This window comes from Oryctolagus cuniculus, chromosome 2, assembly GCF_051225735.1.
Source record: "Oryctolagus cuniculus isolate XC-2025 breed Fujian yellow rabbit chromosome 2, ASM5122573v1, whole genome shotgun sequence".
In the NCBI taxonomy this organism is placed as follows: Eukaryota; Metazoa; Chordata; class Mammalia; order Lagomorpha; family Leporidae; genus Oryctolagus; species Oryctolagus cuniculus.
Genome location: NC_142868.1, coordinates 96867786 through 96884884, shown reverse-complemented (window position 1 = coordinate 96884884; position 17099 = coordinate 96867786).

Below are 17099 nucleotides of genomic sequence, written 5' to 3'. Positions count from 1 at the left end.
CACAACAATTTGTCCAGATACTCCTGGATGAAAACAAAACTATCTGGTGATTTGTAGCTATGTCAATCACAGATCTTGCTACAGCCTCGGTGTGTGTTTGTGTTTTCTGGATATTCTCTATGGACTTTAAGGTTTTGATGGCATTTTAGCAGGACCCATTTTGTTTTCTGCTGGCGAACGCTAATTGGTTCCACCTGGAGTGAAATACTCCACACATTCGAGTTTTCTAGGAAGAAAGCTTCAGAAACCTGACAAAACATGATATTTTTATTTGTAAACATGACATTGGATACATTTCCTGAACCGGATGATTGTGCTTTTCTCCAAAACCACTTTCACGGAGATTTTTGGTTAAATTTCATCCGAAATCCACAACAATTTGTCCAGATACTCCTGGATGAAAACAAAACTATCTGGTGTGTTGTGGCTATCTCAATCCCAGATCTTGCTACAACTTCTGTTTTTGTTTGTGTTTTCTGGACATTCTCTATGGACTTTACGGTTTTGAATGCATTTTAGCATGTAAGTTTTTGTTTATAGCTGCCAAAAGCTAATTGGTTCCACCTTGAGTCAAATACTCCACACATTCGAGTTTTCTAGGAAGAAAGCTTCAGAAACCTGAGAAAACATGATATTTCTTTCTGTAAACATGACATTGGATGCATTTGCCGAACAGGAAGATTGTGCTTTTCTCCAAAACTGCTTTCACGGTGATTTTTGGTTAAATTTCATCCGAAATCCACAACAATTTGTCCAGATACTCCTGGATGAAAACCAAAAACTATCTGGTGATTTGTCGCTATGTAAATCACAGATCTTGCTACAGCCTCTGTGTGTGTTTGTGTTTTCTGGATATTCTCTATGGACTTTAAGGTTTTGATTGCATTTTAGCAGGACCCTGTTTGTTTTCTGCTGGCAAACGCTAATTGGTTCCACCTGGAGTCAAATACTCCACACATTTGAGTTTTCTAGGAAGAAAGCTTCAGAAACCTGAGAAAACATGATATTTCTTTCTGTAAACATGACATTGGATGCATTTGCCAAACAGGAAGATTGTGATCTTCTCCAAAACCGCATTCACGGTGATTTTTGGTTAAATTTCACCCGAAATCCACAACAATTTGTCCAGATACTTATGATTAAAACAAAACTATCTGGTGATTTGTAGCTATCTCAATCCCAGATCTTGCTACAGCCTCTGTGTGTGTTTGTGTTTTCTGGATATTCTCTATGGACTTTAAGGTTTTGAATGCATTTTAGCAGGTCCCTTTTTGTTTTCTGCTGGCAAACGCTGATTGGTTACCTGGAATCAAATACTCCACACATTCGAGTTTTCTAGGAAGAAACCTTCAGAAACCTGAGAAAACATGATATTTGTATTTGTATACATGACATTCGATGCATTTGCCGAACAGGAAGATTGTGATTTCTCCAAAACCACTTTCACGGTGATTTTTCGTTAAATTTCACCCAAAATACACAACAATTTGTCCAGATACTCCTGGATGAAAACAAAACTATCTGGTGATTTGTAGCCATCTCAATTCCAGATCTTGCTACAGTCTCTTTGTTTGTTTGTGTTTTCTGGACATTCTCTATGGACTTTACGGTTTTGAATGCATTTTAGCATGTAAGTTTTTGTTTTTAGCTGCCAAACGCTAATTGGTTCCACCTGGAGTCAAATACTCCACACATTCGAGTTTTTTAGGAAGAAAGCTTCAGAAACCTGAGAAAATATGATATTTTTATTCGTAAACATGACATTGGATGCATTTGCCGAACAGGAAGATTGTGCTTTTCTCAAAAACCACTTTCATGGTGATTTTTGGTTAAATTTCACCGGAAATCCACAACAATTTGTCCAGATACTCCTGGATGAAAACAAAACTATCTGGTGATTTGTAGCTATGTCAATCACAGATCTTGCTACAGCCTCGGTGTGTGTTTGTGTTTTCTGGATATTCTCTATGGACTTTAAGGTTATGAATGCATTTTAGCAGGACCCATTTTGTTTTCTGCTGGCGAACGCTAATTGGTTCCACCTGGAGTCAAATACTCCGCACATTCGAATTTTCTAGGAAGAAAGCTTCAGAAACCTGAGAAAACATGATATTTTTATTTGTAAACATGACATTGGATACATTTCCTGAACCGGATGATTGTGCTTTTCTCCAAAACCACTTTCACGGAGATTTTTGGTTAAATTTCACCCGAAATCCACAACAATTTGTCCAGATACTCCTGGATGAAAACAAAACTATCTGGTGTGTTGTGGCTATCTCAATCCCAGATCTTGCTACAACTTCTGTTTTTGTTTGTGTTTTCTGGACATTCTCTATGGACTTTATGGTTTTGAATGCATTTTAGCATGTAAGTTTTTGTTTTTAGCTGCCAAACGCTAATTGGTTCCACCTGGAGTCAAATCCTCCACACATTCGAGTTTTCTAGGAAGAAAGCTTCAGAAACCTGAGAAAACATGATATTTCTTTCTGTAAACATGACATTGGATGCATTTGCCAAACAGGAACATTGTGATTTCCTCCAAAACCACTTTCACGGTGATTTTTGGTTAAATTTCACCGGAAATCCACAACAATTTGTCCAGATACTCCTGTATGAAAACAAAACTATCTGGTGTGTTGTGGCTATCTCAATCCCAGATCTTGCTACAGCCTCTGTGTGTGTTTGTGTTTTCTGGACATTCTCTATGGACTTTAAGGTTTTGAATGCATTTTAGCATGTAAGTTTTTGTTTTTAGCTGCCAAACGCTAATTGGTTCCACCTGGAGTCAAATCCTCCACACATTCGAGTTTTCTAGGAAGAAAGCTTCAGAAACCTGAGAAAACATGATATTTTTATTTGTAAACATGACATTGGATGCATTTGCGGAACAGGAACATTGTGCTATTCTCCAAAACCACTTTCGCGGTGATTTTTGGTTAAATTTCACCCGAAATACACAACAATTTGTCCAGATACTCCTGGATGAAAACAAAACGATCTGGTGTGTTGTGGCTATCTCAATCCCAGATCTTGCTACAGCCTCTGTGTGTGTTTGTGTTTTCTGGACATTCTCTATGGACTTTAAGGTTTTGAATGAATTTTAGCATGTAAGTTTTTGTTTTTAGCTGAAAAAAGCTAATTGGTTCCACCTGGAGTCAAATACTCCACACGTTCGAGTTTTCTAGGAAGAAAGCTTCAGAAACCTGAGAAAACATGATATTTCTTTCTGTAAACATGACATTGAATGCATTTGCCAAACAGGAACATTGTGATTTCCTCCAAAACCACTTTCACGGTGATTTTTGGTTAAATTTCACCCGAAATCCACAACAATTTGTCCAGATACTCCTGTATGAAAACAAAACTATCTGGTGTGTTGTGCCTATCTCAATCCCAGATCTTGCTACAGCCTCTGTGTGTGTTTCTGTTTTCTGGATATTCTCTATGGACTTTAAGGTTTTGAATGCATTTTAGCAGGACCCTTTTTGTTTTCTGCTGGCAAACGCTAATTGGTTCCACCTGGAGTCAAATACTCCACACATTCGAGTTTTCTAGGAAGAAAGCTTCAGAAACCTGAGAAAACATGATATTTCTTTCTGTAAACATGACATTGGATGCATTTGCAGAACAGGAAGATTGTGATTTTCTCCAAAACTACTTTCACGGTGATTTTTGGTTAAATTTCACCCGAAATCCACAACAATTTGTCCAGATACTCCTGGATGAAAACAAAACTATCTGGTGATTTGTAGCTATGTCAATCACAGATCTTGCTACAGCCTCTGTGTGTGTTTGTGTTTTCTGGATATTCTCTATGGACTTTAAGGTTTTGATGGCATTTTAGCAGGACCCATTTTGTTTTCTGCTGGCGAACGCTAATTGGTTCCACCTGGAGTCAAATCCTCCACACATTCGAGTTTTCTAGGAAGAAAGCTTCAGAAACCTGACAAAACATGATATTTTTATTTGTAAACATGACATTGGATACATTTCCTGAACCGGATGATTGTGCTTTTCTCCAAAACCACTTTCACGGAGATTTTTGGTTAAATTTCATCCGAAATCCACAACAATTTGTCCAGATACTCCTGGATGAAAACAAAACTATCTGGTGTGTTGTGGCTATCTCAATCCCAGATCTTGCTACAACTTCTGTTTTTGTTTGTGTTTTCTGGACATTCTCTATGGACTTTACGGTTTTGAATGCATTTTAGCATGTAAGTTTTTGTTTATAGCTGCCAAAAGCTAATTGATTCCACCTGGAGTCAAATACTCCACACATTCGAGTTTTCTAGGAAGAAAGCTTCAGAAACCTGAGAAAACATGATATTTCTTTCTGTAAACATGACATTGGATGCATTTGCCGAACAGGAAGATTGTGCTTTTCTCCAAAACTGCTTTCACGGTGATTTTTGGTTAAATTTCACCTGAAATCCACAACAATTAGTCTGGATACTCCTGGATGAAAACCAAAAACTATCTGGTGATTTGTCGCTATGTAAATCACAGATCTTGCTACAGCCTCTTGGTTTGTTTGAGTTTTCTGGACATTCTCTATGGACTTTAAGGTTTTGAATGCATTTTAGCAGGACCCATTTTGTTTTCTGCTGGCGAACGCTAATTGGTTCCACCTGGAGTCAAATCCTCCACACATTCGAGTTTTCTAGGAAGAAAGCTTCAGAAACCTGAGAAAACATGATATTTTTATTTGTAAACATGACATTGGATACATTTCCTGAACCGGATGATTGTGCTTTTCTCCAAAACCACTTTCGCGGTGATTTTTGGTTAAATTTCACCCGAAATACACAACAATTTGTCCAGATACTCCTGGATGAAAACAAAACGATCTGGTGGGTTGTGGCTATCTCAATCCCAGATCTTGCTACAGCCTCTGTGTGTGTTTGTGTTTTCTGGACATTCTCTATGGACTTTAAGGTTTTGAATGAATTTTAGCATGTAAGTTTTTGTTTTTAGCTGAAAAAAGCTAATTGGTTCCACCTGGAGTCAAATACTCCACACGTTCGAGTTTTCTAGGAAGAAAGCTTCAGAAACCTGAGAAAACATGATATTTCTTTCTGTAAACATGACATTGAATGCATTTGCCAAACAGGAACATTGTGATTTCCTCCAAAACCACTTTCACGGTGATTTTTGGTTAAATTTCACCCGAAATCCACAACAATTTGTCCAGATACTCCTGGATGAAAACAAAACTATCTGGTGATTTGTAGCTATGTCAATCACAGATCTTGCTACAGCCTCGGTGTGTGTTTGTGTTTTCTGGATATTCTCTATGGACTTTACGGTTCTGAATGCATTTTAGCAGGACCCATTTTGTTTTCTGCTGGCGAACGCTAATTGGTTCCACCTGGAGTCAAATCCTCCACACATTCGAGTTTTCTAGGAAGAAAGCTTCAGAAACCTGAGAAAACATGATATTTCTTTCTGTAAACATGACATTGGATGCATTTGCAGAACAGGAAGATTGTGATTTTCTCCAAAACTACTTTCACGGTGATTTTTGGTTAAATTTCACCCGAAATCCACAACAATTTGTCCAGATACTCCTGGATGAAAACAAAACTATCTGGTGATTTGTAGCTATGTCAATCACAGATCTTGCTACAGCCTCTGTGTGTGTTTGTGTTTTCTGGATATTCTCTATGGACTTTAAGGTTTTGATGGCATTTTAGCAGGACCCATTTTGTTTTCTGCTGGTGAACGCTAATTGGTTCCACCTGGAGTCAAATACTCCACACATTCGAGTTTTCTAGGAAGAAAGCTTCAGAAACCTGAGAAAACATGATATTTTTATTTGTAAACATGACATTGGATACATTTCCTGAACCGGATGATTGTGCTTTTCTCCAAAACCACTTTCACGGAGATTTTTGGTTAAATTTCATCCGAAATCCACAACAATTTGTCCAGATACTCCTGGATGAAAACAAAACTATCTGGTGTGTTGTGGCTATCTCAATCCCAGATCTTGCTACAACTTCTGTTTTTGTTTGTGTTTTCTGGACATTCTCTATGGACTTTACGGTTTTGAATGCATTTTAGCATGTAAGTTTTTGTTTTTAGCTGCCAAACGCTAATTGGTTCCACCTGGAGTCAAATCCTCCACACATTCGAGTTTTCTAGGAAGAAAGCTTCAGAAACCTGAGAAAACATGATATTTCTTTCTGTAAACATGACATTGGATGCATTTGCCAAACAGGAACATTGTGATTTCCTCCAAAACCACTTTCACGGTGATTTTTGGTTAAATTTCACCGGAAATCCACAACAATTTGTCCAGATACTCCTGTATGAAAACAAAACTATCTGGTGTGTTGTGGCTATCTCAATCCCAGATCTTGCTACAGCCTCTGTGTGTGTTTGTGTTTTCTGGACATTCTCTATGGACTTTAAGGTTTTGAATGCATTTTAGCATGTAAGTTTTTGTTTTTAGCTGCCAAACGCTAATTGGTTCCACCTGGAGTCAAATCCTCCACACATTCGAGTTTTCTAGGAAGAAAGCTTCAGAAACCTGAGAAAACATGATATTTGTATTTGTAAACATGACATTGGATGCATTTGCGGAACAGGAACATTGTGCTATTCTCCAAAACCACTTTCGCGGTGATTTTTGGTTAAATTTCACCCGAAATACACAACAATTTGTCCAGATACTCCTGGATGAAAACAAAACGATCTGGTGTGTTGTGGCTATCTCAATCCCAGATCTTGCTACAGCCTCTGTGTGTGTTTGTGTTTTCTGGACATTCTCTATGGACTTTAAGGTTTTGAATGAATTTTAGCATGTAAGTTTTTGTTTTTAGCTGAAAAAAGCTAATTGGTTCCACCTGGAGTCAAATACTCCACACGTTCGAGTTTTCTAGGAAGAAAGCTTCAGAAACCTGAGAAAACATGATATTTCTTTCTGTAAACATGACATTGAATGCATTTGCCAAACAGGAACATTGTGATTTCCTCCAAAACCACTTTCACGGTGATTTTTGGTTAAATTTCACCCGAAATCCACAACAATTTGTCCAGATACTCCTGTATGAAAACAAAACTATCTGGTGTGTTGTGCCTATCTCAATCCCAGATCTTGCTACAGCCTCTGTGTGTGTTTCTGTTTTCTGGATATTCTCTATGGACTTTAAGGTTTTGAATGCATTTTAGCAGGACCCTTTTTGTTTTCTGCTGGCAAACGCTAATTGGTTCCACCTGGAGTCAAATACTCCACACATTCGAGTTTTCTAGGAAGAAAGCTTCAGAAACCTGAGAAAACATGATATTTCTTTCTGTAAACATGACATTGGATGCATTTGCAGAACAGGAAGATTGTGATTTTCTCCAAAACTACTTTCACGGTGATTTTTGGTTAAATTTCACCCGAAATCCACAACAATTTGTCCAGATACTCCTGGATGAAAACAAAACTATCTGGTGATTTGTAGCTATGTCAATCACAGATCTTGCTACAGCCTCTGTGTGTGTTTGTGTTTTCTGGATATTCTCTATGGACTTTAAGGTTTTGATGGCATTTTAGCAGGACCCATTTTGTTTTCTGCTGGCGAACGCTAATTGGTTCCACCTGGAGTCAAATCCTCCACACATTCGAGTTTTCTAGGAAGAAAGCTTCAGAAACCTGACAAAACATGATATTTTTATTTGTAAACATGACATTGGATACATTTCCTGAACCGGATGATTGTGCTTTTCTCCAAAACCACTTTCACGGAGATTTTTGGTTAAATTTCATCCGAAATCCACAACAATTTGTCCAGATACTCCTGGATGAAAACAAAACTATCTGGTGTGTTGTGGCTATCTCAATCCCAGATCTTGCTACAACTTCTGTTTTTGTTTGTGTTTTCTGGACATTCTCTATGGACTTTACGGTTTTGAATGCATTTTAGCATGTAAGTTTTTGTTTATAGCTGCCAAAAGCTAATTGATTCCACCTGGAGTCAAATACTCCACACATTCGAGTTTTCTAGGAAGAAAGCTTCAGAAACCTGAGAAAACATGATATTTCTTTCTGTAAACATGACATTGGATGCATTTGCCGAACAGGAAGATTGTGCTTTTCTCCAAAACTGCTTTCACGGTGATTTTTGGTTAAATTTCACCTGAAATCCACAACAATTAGTCTGGATACTCCTGGATGAAAACCAAAAACTATCTGGTGATTTGTCGCTATGTAAATCACAGATCTTGCTACAGCCTCTTGGTTTGTTTGAGTTTTCTGGACATTCTCTATGGACTTTAAGGTTTTGAATGCATTTTAGCAGGACCCATTTTGTTTTCTGCTGGCGAACGCTAATTGGTTCCACCTGGAGTCAAATCCTCCACACATTCGAGTTTTCTAGGAAGAAAGCTTCAGAAACCTGAGAAAACATGATATTTTTATTTGTAAACATGACATTGGATACATTTCCTGAACCGGATGATTGTGCTTTTCTCCAAAACCACTTTCGCGGTGATTTTTGGTTAAATTTCACCCGAAATACACAACAATTTGTCCAGATACTCCTGGATGAAAACAAAACGATCTGGTGGGTTGTGGCTATCTCAATCCCAGATCTTGCTACAGCCTCTGTGTGTGTTTGTGTTTTCTGGACATTCTCTATGGACTTTAAGGTTTTGAATGAATTTTAGCATGTAAGTTTTTGTTTTTAGCTGAAAAAAGCTAATTGGTTCCACCTGGAGTCAAATACTCCACACGTTCGAGTTTTCTAGGAAGAAAGCTTCAGAAACCTGAGAAAACATGATATTTCTTTCTGTAAACATGACATTGAATGCATTTGCCAAACAGGAACATTGTGATTTCCTCCAAAACCACTTTCACGGTGATTTTTGGTTAAATTTCACCCGAAATCCACAACAATTTGTCCAGATACTCCTGGATGAAAACAAAACTATCTGGTGATTTGTAGCTATGTCAATCACAGATCTTGCTACAGCATCGGTGTGTGTTTGTGTTTTCTGGATATTCTCTATGGACTTTACGGTTCTGAATGCATTTTAGCAGGACCCATTTTGTTTTCTGCTGGCGAACGCTAATTGGTTCCACCTGGAGTCAAATCCTCCACACATTCGAGTTTTCTAGGAAGAAAGCTTCAGAAACCTGAGAAAACATGATATTTCTTTCTGTCAACATGACATTGGATGCATTTGCAGAACAGGAAGATTGTGATTTTCTCCAAAACTACTTTCACGGTGATTTTTGGTTAAATTTCACCCGAAATCCACAACAATTTGTCCAGATACTCCTGGATGAAAACAAAACTATCTGGTGATTTGTAGCTATGTCAATCACAGATCTTGCTACAGCCTCTGTGTGTGTTTGTGTTTTCTGGATATTCTCTATGGACTTTAAGGTTTTGATGGCATTTTAGCAGGACCCATTTTGTTTTCTGCTGGTGAACGCTAATTGGTTCCACCTGGAGTCAAATACTCCACACATTCGAGTTTTCTAGGAAGAAAGCTTCAGAAACCTGAGAAAACATGATATTTTTATTTGTAAACATGACATTGGATACATTTCCTGAACCGGATGATTGTGCTTTTCTCCAAAACCACTTTCACGGAGATTTTTGGTTAAATTTCATCCGAAATCCACAACAATTTGTCCAGATACTCCTGGATGAAAACAAAACTATCTGGTGTGTTGTGGCTATCTCAATCCCAGATCTTGCTACAACTTCTGTTTTTGTTTGTGTTTTCTGGACATTCTCTATGGACTTTACGGTTTTGAATGCATTTTAGCATGTAAGTTTTTGTTTATAGCTGCCAAAAGCTAATTGATTCCACCTTGAGTCAAATACTCCACACATTCGAGTTTTCTAGGAAGAAAGCTTCAGAAACCTGAGAAAACATGATATTTCTTTCTGTAAACATGACATTGGATGCATTTGCCGAACAGGAAGATTGTGCTTTTCTCCAAAACTGCTTTCACGGTGATTTTTGGTTAAATTTCACCTGAAATCCACAACAATTTGTCCAGATACTCCTGGATGAAAACCAAAAACTATCTGGTGATTTGTCGCTATGTAAATCACAGATCTTGCTACAGCCTCTGTGTGTGTTTGTGTTTTCTGGATATTCTCTATGGACTTTAAGGTTTTGATTGCATTTTAGCAGGACCCTGTTTGTTTTCTGCTGGCAAACGCTAATTGGTTCCACCTGGAGTCAAATACTCCACACATTTGAGTTTTCTAGGAAGAAAGCTTCAGAAACCTGAGAAAACATGATATTTCTTTCTGTAAACATGACATTGGATGCATTTGCCAAACAGGAAGATTGTGATCTTCTCCAAAACCGCATTCACGGTGATTTTTGGTTAAATTTCACCCGAAATCCACAACAATTTGTCCAGATACTTATGATTAAAACAAAACTATCTGGTGATTTGTAGCTATCTCAATCCCAGATCTTGCTACAGCCTCTGTGTGTGTTTGTGTTTTCTGGATATTCTCTATGGACTTTAAGGTTTTGAATGCATTTTAGCAGGTCCCTTTTTGTTTTCTGCTGGCAAACGCTGATTGGTTACCTGGAATCAAATACTCCACACATTCGAGTTTTCTAGGAAGAAACCTTCAGAAACCTGAGAAAACATGATATTTGTATTTGTATACATGACATTCGATGCATTTGCCGAACAGGAAGATTGTGATTTCTCCAAAACCACTTTCACGGTGATTTTTCGTTAAATTTCACCCAAAATACACAACAATTTGTCCAGATACTCCTGGATGAAAAGAAAACTATCTGGTGTGTTGTGGCTATCTCAATCCCAGATCTTGCTACAGCCTCTGTGTGTGTTTGTGTTTTCTGGACATTCTCTATGGACTTTAAGGTTTTGATGGCATTTTAGCATGTAAGTTTTTGTTTTTAGCTGCCAAAAGCTAATTGGTTCCACCTGGAGTCAAATACTCCACACATTCGAGTTTTCTAGGAAGAAAGCTTCAGAAACCTGAGAAAACATGATATTTCTTTCTGTAAACATGACATTGGATGCATTTGCCGAACAGGAAGATTGTGCTTTTCTCCAAAACTGCTTTCACGGTGATTTTTGGTTAAATTTCACCTGAAATCCACAACAATTTGTCCAGATACTCCTGGATGAAAACCAAAAACTATCTGGTGATTTGTCGCTATGTAAATCACAGATCTTGCTACAGCCTCTGTGTGTGTTTGTGTTTTCTGGATATTCTCTATGGACTTTAAGGTTTTGATTGCATTTTAGCAGGACCCTGTTTGTTTTCTGCTGGCAAACGCTAATTGGTTCCACCTGGAGTCAAATACTCCACACATTTGAGTTTTCTAGGAAGAAAGCTTCAGAAACCTGAGAAAACATGATATTTGTATTTGTAAACATGACATTGGATGCATTTTCCGAACAGGAAGATTGTGATTTTCTCCAAAACCACTTTCACGGTGATTTTTGGTTAAATTTCACCGGAAATCCACAACAATTAGTCTGGATACTCCTGGATGCAAACAAAACTATCTGGTGTGTTGTGGCTATCTCAATCCCAGATCTTGCTACAGCCTCTGTGTGTGTTTGAGTTTTCTGGACATTCTCTATGGACTTTAAGGTTTTGAATGCATTTTAGCATGTAAGTTTTTGTTTTTAGCTGCCAAAAGCTAATTGGTTCCACCTGGAGTCAAATACTCCACACATTCGAGTTTTCTAGGAAGAAAGCTTCAGAAACCTGAGTAAACATGATATTTCTTTCTGTAAACATGACATTGGATGCATTTGCTGAACAGGAAGATTGTGCTTTTCTCAAAAACCACTTTCATGGTGATTTTTGGTTAAATTTCACCCAAAATACACAACAATTTGTCCAGATACTCCTGGATGAAAACAAAACTATCTGGTGATTTGTAGCCATCTCAATTCCAGATCTTGCTACAGTCTCTTTGTTTGTTTGTGTTTTCTGGACATTCTCTATGGACTTTACGGTTTTCAATGCATTTTAGCATGTAAGTTTTTGTTTTTAGCTGCCAAACGCTAATTGGTTCCACCTGGAGTCAAATACTCCACACATTCGAGTTTTTTAGGAAGAAAGCTTCAGAAACCTGAGAAAATATGATATTTTTATTCGTAAACATGACATTGGATGCATTTGCCGAACAGGAAGATTGTGCTTTTATCAAAAACCACTTTCATGGTGATTTTTGGTTAAATTTCACCGGAAATCCACAACAATTTGTCCAGATACTCCTGGATGAGAACAAAACTATCTGGTGATTTGTAGCTATGTCAATCACAGATCTTGCTACAGCCTCGGTGTGTGTTTGTGTTTTCTGGATATTCTCTATGGACTTTAAGGTTATGAATGCATTTTAGCAGGACCCATTTTGTTTTCTGCTGGCGAACGCTAATTGGTTCCACCTGGAGTCAAATACTCCGCACATTCGAATTTTCTAGGAAGAAAGCTTCAGAAACCTGACAAAACATGATATTTTTATTTGTAAACATGACATTGGATACATTTCCTGAACCGGATGATTGTGCTTTTCTCCAAAACCACTTTCACGGAGATTTTTGGTTAAATTTCATCCGAAATCCACAACAATTTGTCCAGATACTCCTGGATGAAAACAAAACTATCTGGTGTGTTGTGGCTATCTCAATCCCAGATCTTGCTACAACTTCTGTTTTTGTTTGTGTTTTCTGGACATTCTCTATGGACTTTACGGTTTTGAATGCATTTTAGCATGTAAGTTTTTGTTTATAGCTGCCAAAAGCTAATTGATTCCACCTTGAGTCAAATACTCCACACATTCGAGTTTTCTAGGAAGAAAGCTTCAGAAACCTGAGAAAACATGATATTTCTTTCTGTAAACATGACATTGGATGCATTTGCCGAACAGGAAGATTGTGCTTTTCTCCAAAACTGCTTTCACGGTGATTTTTGGTTAAATTTCACCTGAAATCCACAACAATTTGTCCAGATACTCCTGGATGAAAACCAAAAACTATCTGGTGATTTGTCGCTATGTAAATCACAGATCTTGCTACAGCCTCTGTGTGTGTTTGTGTTTTCTGGATATTCTCTATGGACTTTAAGGTTTTGATTGCATTTTAGCAGGACCCTGTTTGTTTTCTGCTGGCAAACGCTAATTGGTTCCACCTGGAGTCAAATACTCCACACATTTGAGTTTTCTAGGAAGAAAGCTTCAGAAACCTGAGAAAACATGATATTTGTATTTGTAAACATGACATTGGATGCATTTTCCGAACAGGAAGATTGTGATCTTCTCCAAAACCGCATTCACGGTGATTTTTGGTTAAATTTCACCCGAAATCCACAACAATTTGTCCAGATACTTATGATTAAAACAAAACTATCTGGTGATTTGTAGCTATCTCAATCCCAGATCTTGCTACAGCCTCTGTGTGTGTTTGTGTTTTCTGGATATTCTCTATGGACTTTAAGGTTTTGAATGCATTTTAGCAGGTCCCTTTTTGTTTTCTGCTGGCAAACGCTGATTGGTTACCTGGAATCAAATACTCCACACATTCGAGTTTTCTAGGAAGAAACCTTCAGAAACCTGAGAAAACATGATATTTGTATTTGTATACATGACATTCGATGCATTTGCCGAACAGGAAGATTGTGATTTCTCCAAAACCACTTTCACGGTGATTTTTCGTTAAATTTCACCCAAAATACACAACAATTTGTCCAGATACTCCTGGATGAAAACAAAACTATCTGGTGATTTGTAGCCATCTCAATTCCAGATCTTGCTACAGTCTCTTTGTTTGTTTGTGTTTTCTGGACATTCTCTATGGACTTTACGGTTTTGAATGCATTTTAGCATGTAAGTTTTTGTTTTTAGCTGCCAAACGCTAATTGGTTCCACCTGGAGTCAAATACTCCACACATTCGAGTTTTTTAGGAAGAAAGCTTCAGAAACCTGAGAAAATATGATATTTTTATTCGTAAACATGACATTGGATGCATTTGCCGAACAGGAAGATTGTGCTTTTCTCAAAAACCACTTTCATGGTGATTTTTGGTTAAATTTCACCGGAAATCCACAACAATTTGTCCAGATACTCCTGGATGAAAACAAAACTATCTGGTGATTTGTAGCTATGTCAATCACAGATCTTGCTACAGCCTCGGTGTGTGTTTGTGTTTTCTGGATATTCTCTATGGACTTTAAGGTTATGAATGCATTTTAGCAGGACCCATTTTGTTTTCTGCTGGCGAACGCTAATTGGTTCCACCTGGAGTCAAATACTCCGCACATTCGAATTTTCTAGGAAGAAAGCTTCAGAAACCTGAGAAAACATGATATTTTTATTTGTAAACATGACATTGGATACATTTCCTGAACCGGATGATTGTGCTTTTCTCCAAAACCACTTTCACGGAGATTTTTGGTTAAATTTCACCCGAAATCCACAACAATTTGTCCAGATACTCCTGGATGAAAACAAAACTATCTGGTGTGTTGTGGCTATCTCAATCCCAGATCTTGCTACAACTTCTGTTTTTGTTTGTGTTTTCTGGACATTCTCTATGGACTTTATGGTTTTGAATGCATTTTAGCATGTAAGTTTTTGTTTTTAGCTGCCAAACGCTAATTGGTTCCACCTGGAGTCAAATCCTCCACACATTCGAGTTTTCTAGGAAGAAAGCTTCAGAAACCTGAGAAAACATGATATTTCTTTCTGTAAACATGACATTGGATGCATTTGCCAAACAGGAACATTGTGATTTCCTCCAAAACCACTTTCACGGTGATTTTTGGTTAAATTTCACCGGAAATCCACAACAATTTGTCCAGATACTCCTGTATGAAAACAAAACTATCTGGTGTGTTGTGGCTATCTCAATCCCAGATCTTGCTACAGCCTCTGTGTGTGTTTGTGTTTTCTGGACATTCTCTATGGACTTTAAGGTTTTGAATGCATTTTAGCATGTAAGTTTTTGTTTTTAGCTGCCAAACGCTAATTGGTTCCACCTGGAGTCAAATCCTCCACACATTCGAGTTTTCTAGGAAGAAAGCTTCAGAAACCTGAGAAAACATGATATTTTTATTTGTAAACATGACATTGGATGCATTTGCGGAACAGGAACATTGTGCTATTCTCCAAAACCACTTTCGCGGTGATTTTTGGTTAAATTTCACCCGAAATACACAACAATTTGTCCAGATACTCCTGGATGAAAACAAAACGATCTGGTGTGTTGTGGCTATCTCAATCCCAGATCTTGCTACAGCCTCTGTGTGTGTTTGTGTTTTCTGGACATTCTCTATGGACTTTAAGGTTTTGAATGAATTTTAGCATGTAAGTTTTTGTTTTTAGCTGAAAAAAGCTAATTGGTTCCACCTGGAGTCAAATACTCCACACGTTCGAGTTTTCTAGGAAGAAAGCTTCAGAAACCTGAGAAAACATGATATTTCTTTCTGTAAACATGACATTGAATGCATTTGCCAAACAGGAACATTGTGATTTCCTCCAAAACCACTTTCACGGTGATTTTTGGTTAAATTTCACCCGAAATCCACAACAATTTGTCCAGATACTCCTGTATGAAAACAAAACTATCTGGTGTGTTGTGCCTATCTCAATCCCAGATCTTGCTACAGCCTCTGTGTGTGTTTCTGTTTTCTGGATATTCTCTATGGACTTTAAGGTTTTGAATGCATTTTAGCAGGACCCTTTTTGTTTTCTGCTGGCAAACGCTAATTGGTTCCACCTGGAGTCAAATACTCCACACATTCGAGTTTTCTAGGAAGAAAGCTTCAGAAACCTGAGAAAACATGATATTTCTTTCTGTAAACATGACATTGGATGCATTTGCAGAACAGGAAGATTGTGATTTTCTCCAAAACTACTTTCACGGTGATTTTTGGTTAAATTTCACCCGAAATCCACAACAATTTGTCCAGATACTCCTGGATGAAAACAAAACTATCTGGTGATTTGTAGCTATGTCAATCACAGATCTTGCTACAGCCTCTGTGTGTGTTTGTGTTTTCTGGATATTCTCTATGGACTTTAAGGTTTTGATGGCATTTTAGCAGGACCCATTTTGTTTTCTGCTGGCGAACGCTAATTGGTTCCACCTGGAGTCAAATCCTCCACACATTCGAGTTTTCTAGGAAGAAAGCTTCAGAAACCTGACAAAACATGATATTTTTATTTGTAAACATGACATTGGATACATTTCCTGAACCGGATGATTGTGCTTTTCTCCAAAACCACTTTCACGGAGATTTTTGGTTAAATTTCATCCGAAATCCACAACAATTTGTCCAGATACTCCTGGATGAAAACAAAACTATCTGGTGTGTTGTGGCTATCTCAATCCCAGATCTTGCTACAACTTCTGTTTTTGTTTGTGTTTTCTGGACATTCTCTATGGACTTTACGGTTTTGAATGCATTTTAGCATGTAAGTTTTTGTTTATAGCTGCCAAAAGCTAATTGATTCCACCTGGAGTCAAATACTCCACACATTCGAGTTTTCTAGGAAGAAAGCTTCAGAAACCTGAGAAAACATGATATTTCTTTCTGTAAACATGACATTGGATGCATTTGCCGAACAGGAAGATTGTGCTTTTCTCCAAAACTGCTTTCACGGTGATTTTTGGTTAAATTTCACCTGAAATCCACAACAATTAGTCTGGATACTCCTGGATGAAAACCAAAAACTATCTGGTGATTTGTCGCTATGTAAATCACAGATCTTGCTACAGCCTCTTGGTTTGTTTGAGTTTTCTGGACATTCTCTATGGACTTTAAGGTTTTGAATGCATTTTAGCAGGACCCATTTTGTTTTCTGCTGGCGAACGCTAATTGGTTCCACCTGGAGTCAAATCCTCCACACATTCGAGTTTTCTAGGAAGAAAGCTTCAGAAACCTGAGAAAACATGATATTTTTATTTGTAAACATGACATTGGATACATTTCCTGAACCGGATGATTGTGCTTTTCTCCAAAACCACTTTCGCGGTGATTTTTGGTTAAATTTCACCCGAAATACACAACAATTTGTCCAGATACTCCTGGATGAAAACAAAACGATCTGGTGGGTTGTGGCTATCTCAATCCCAGATCTT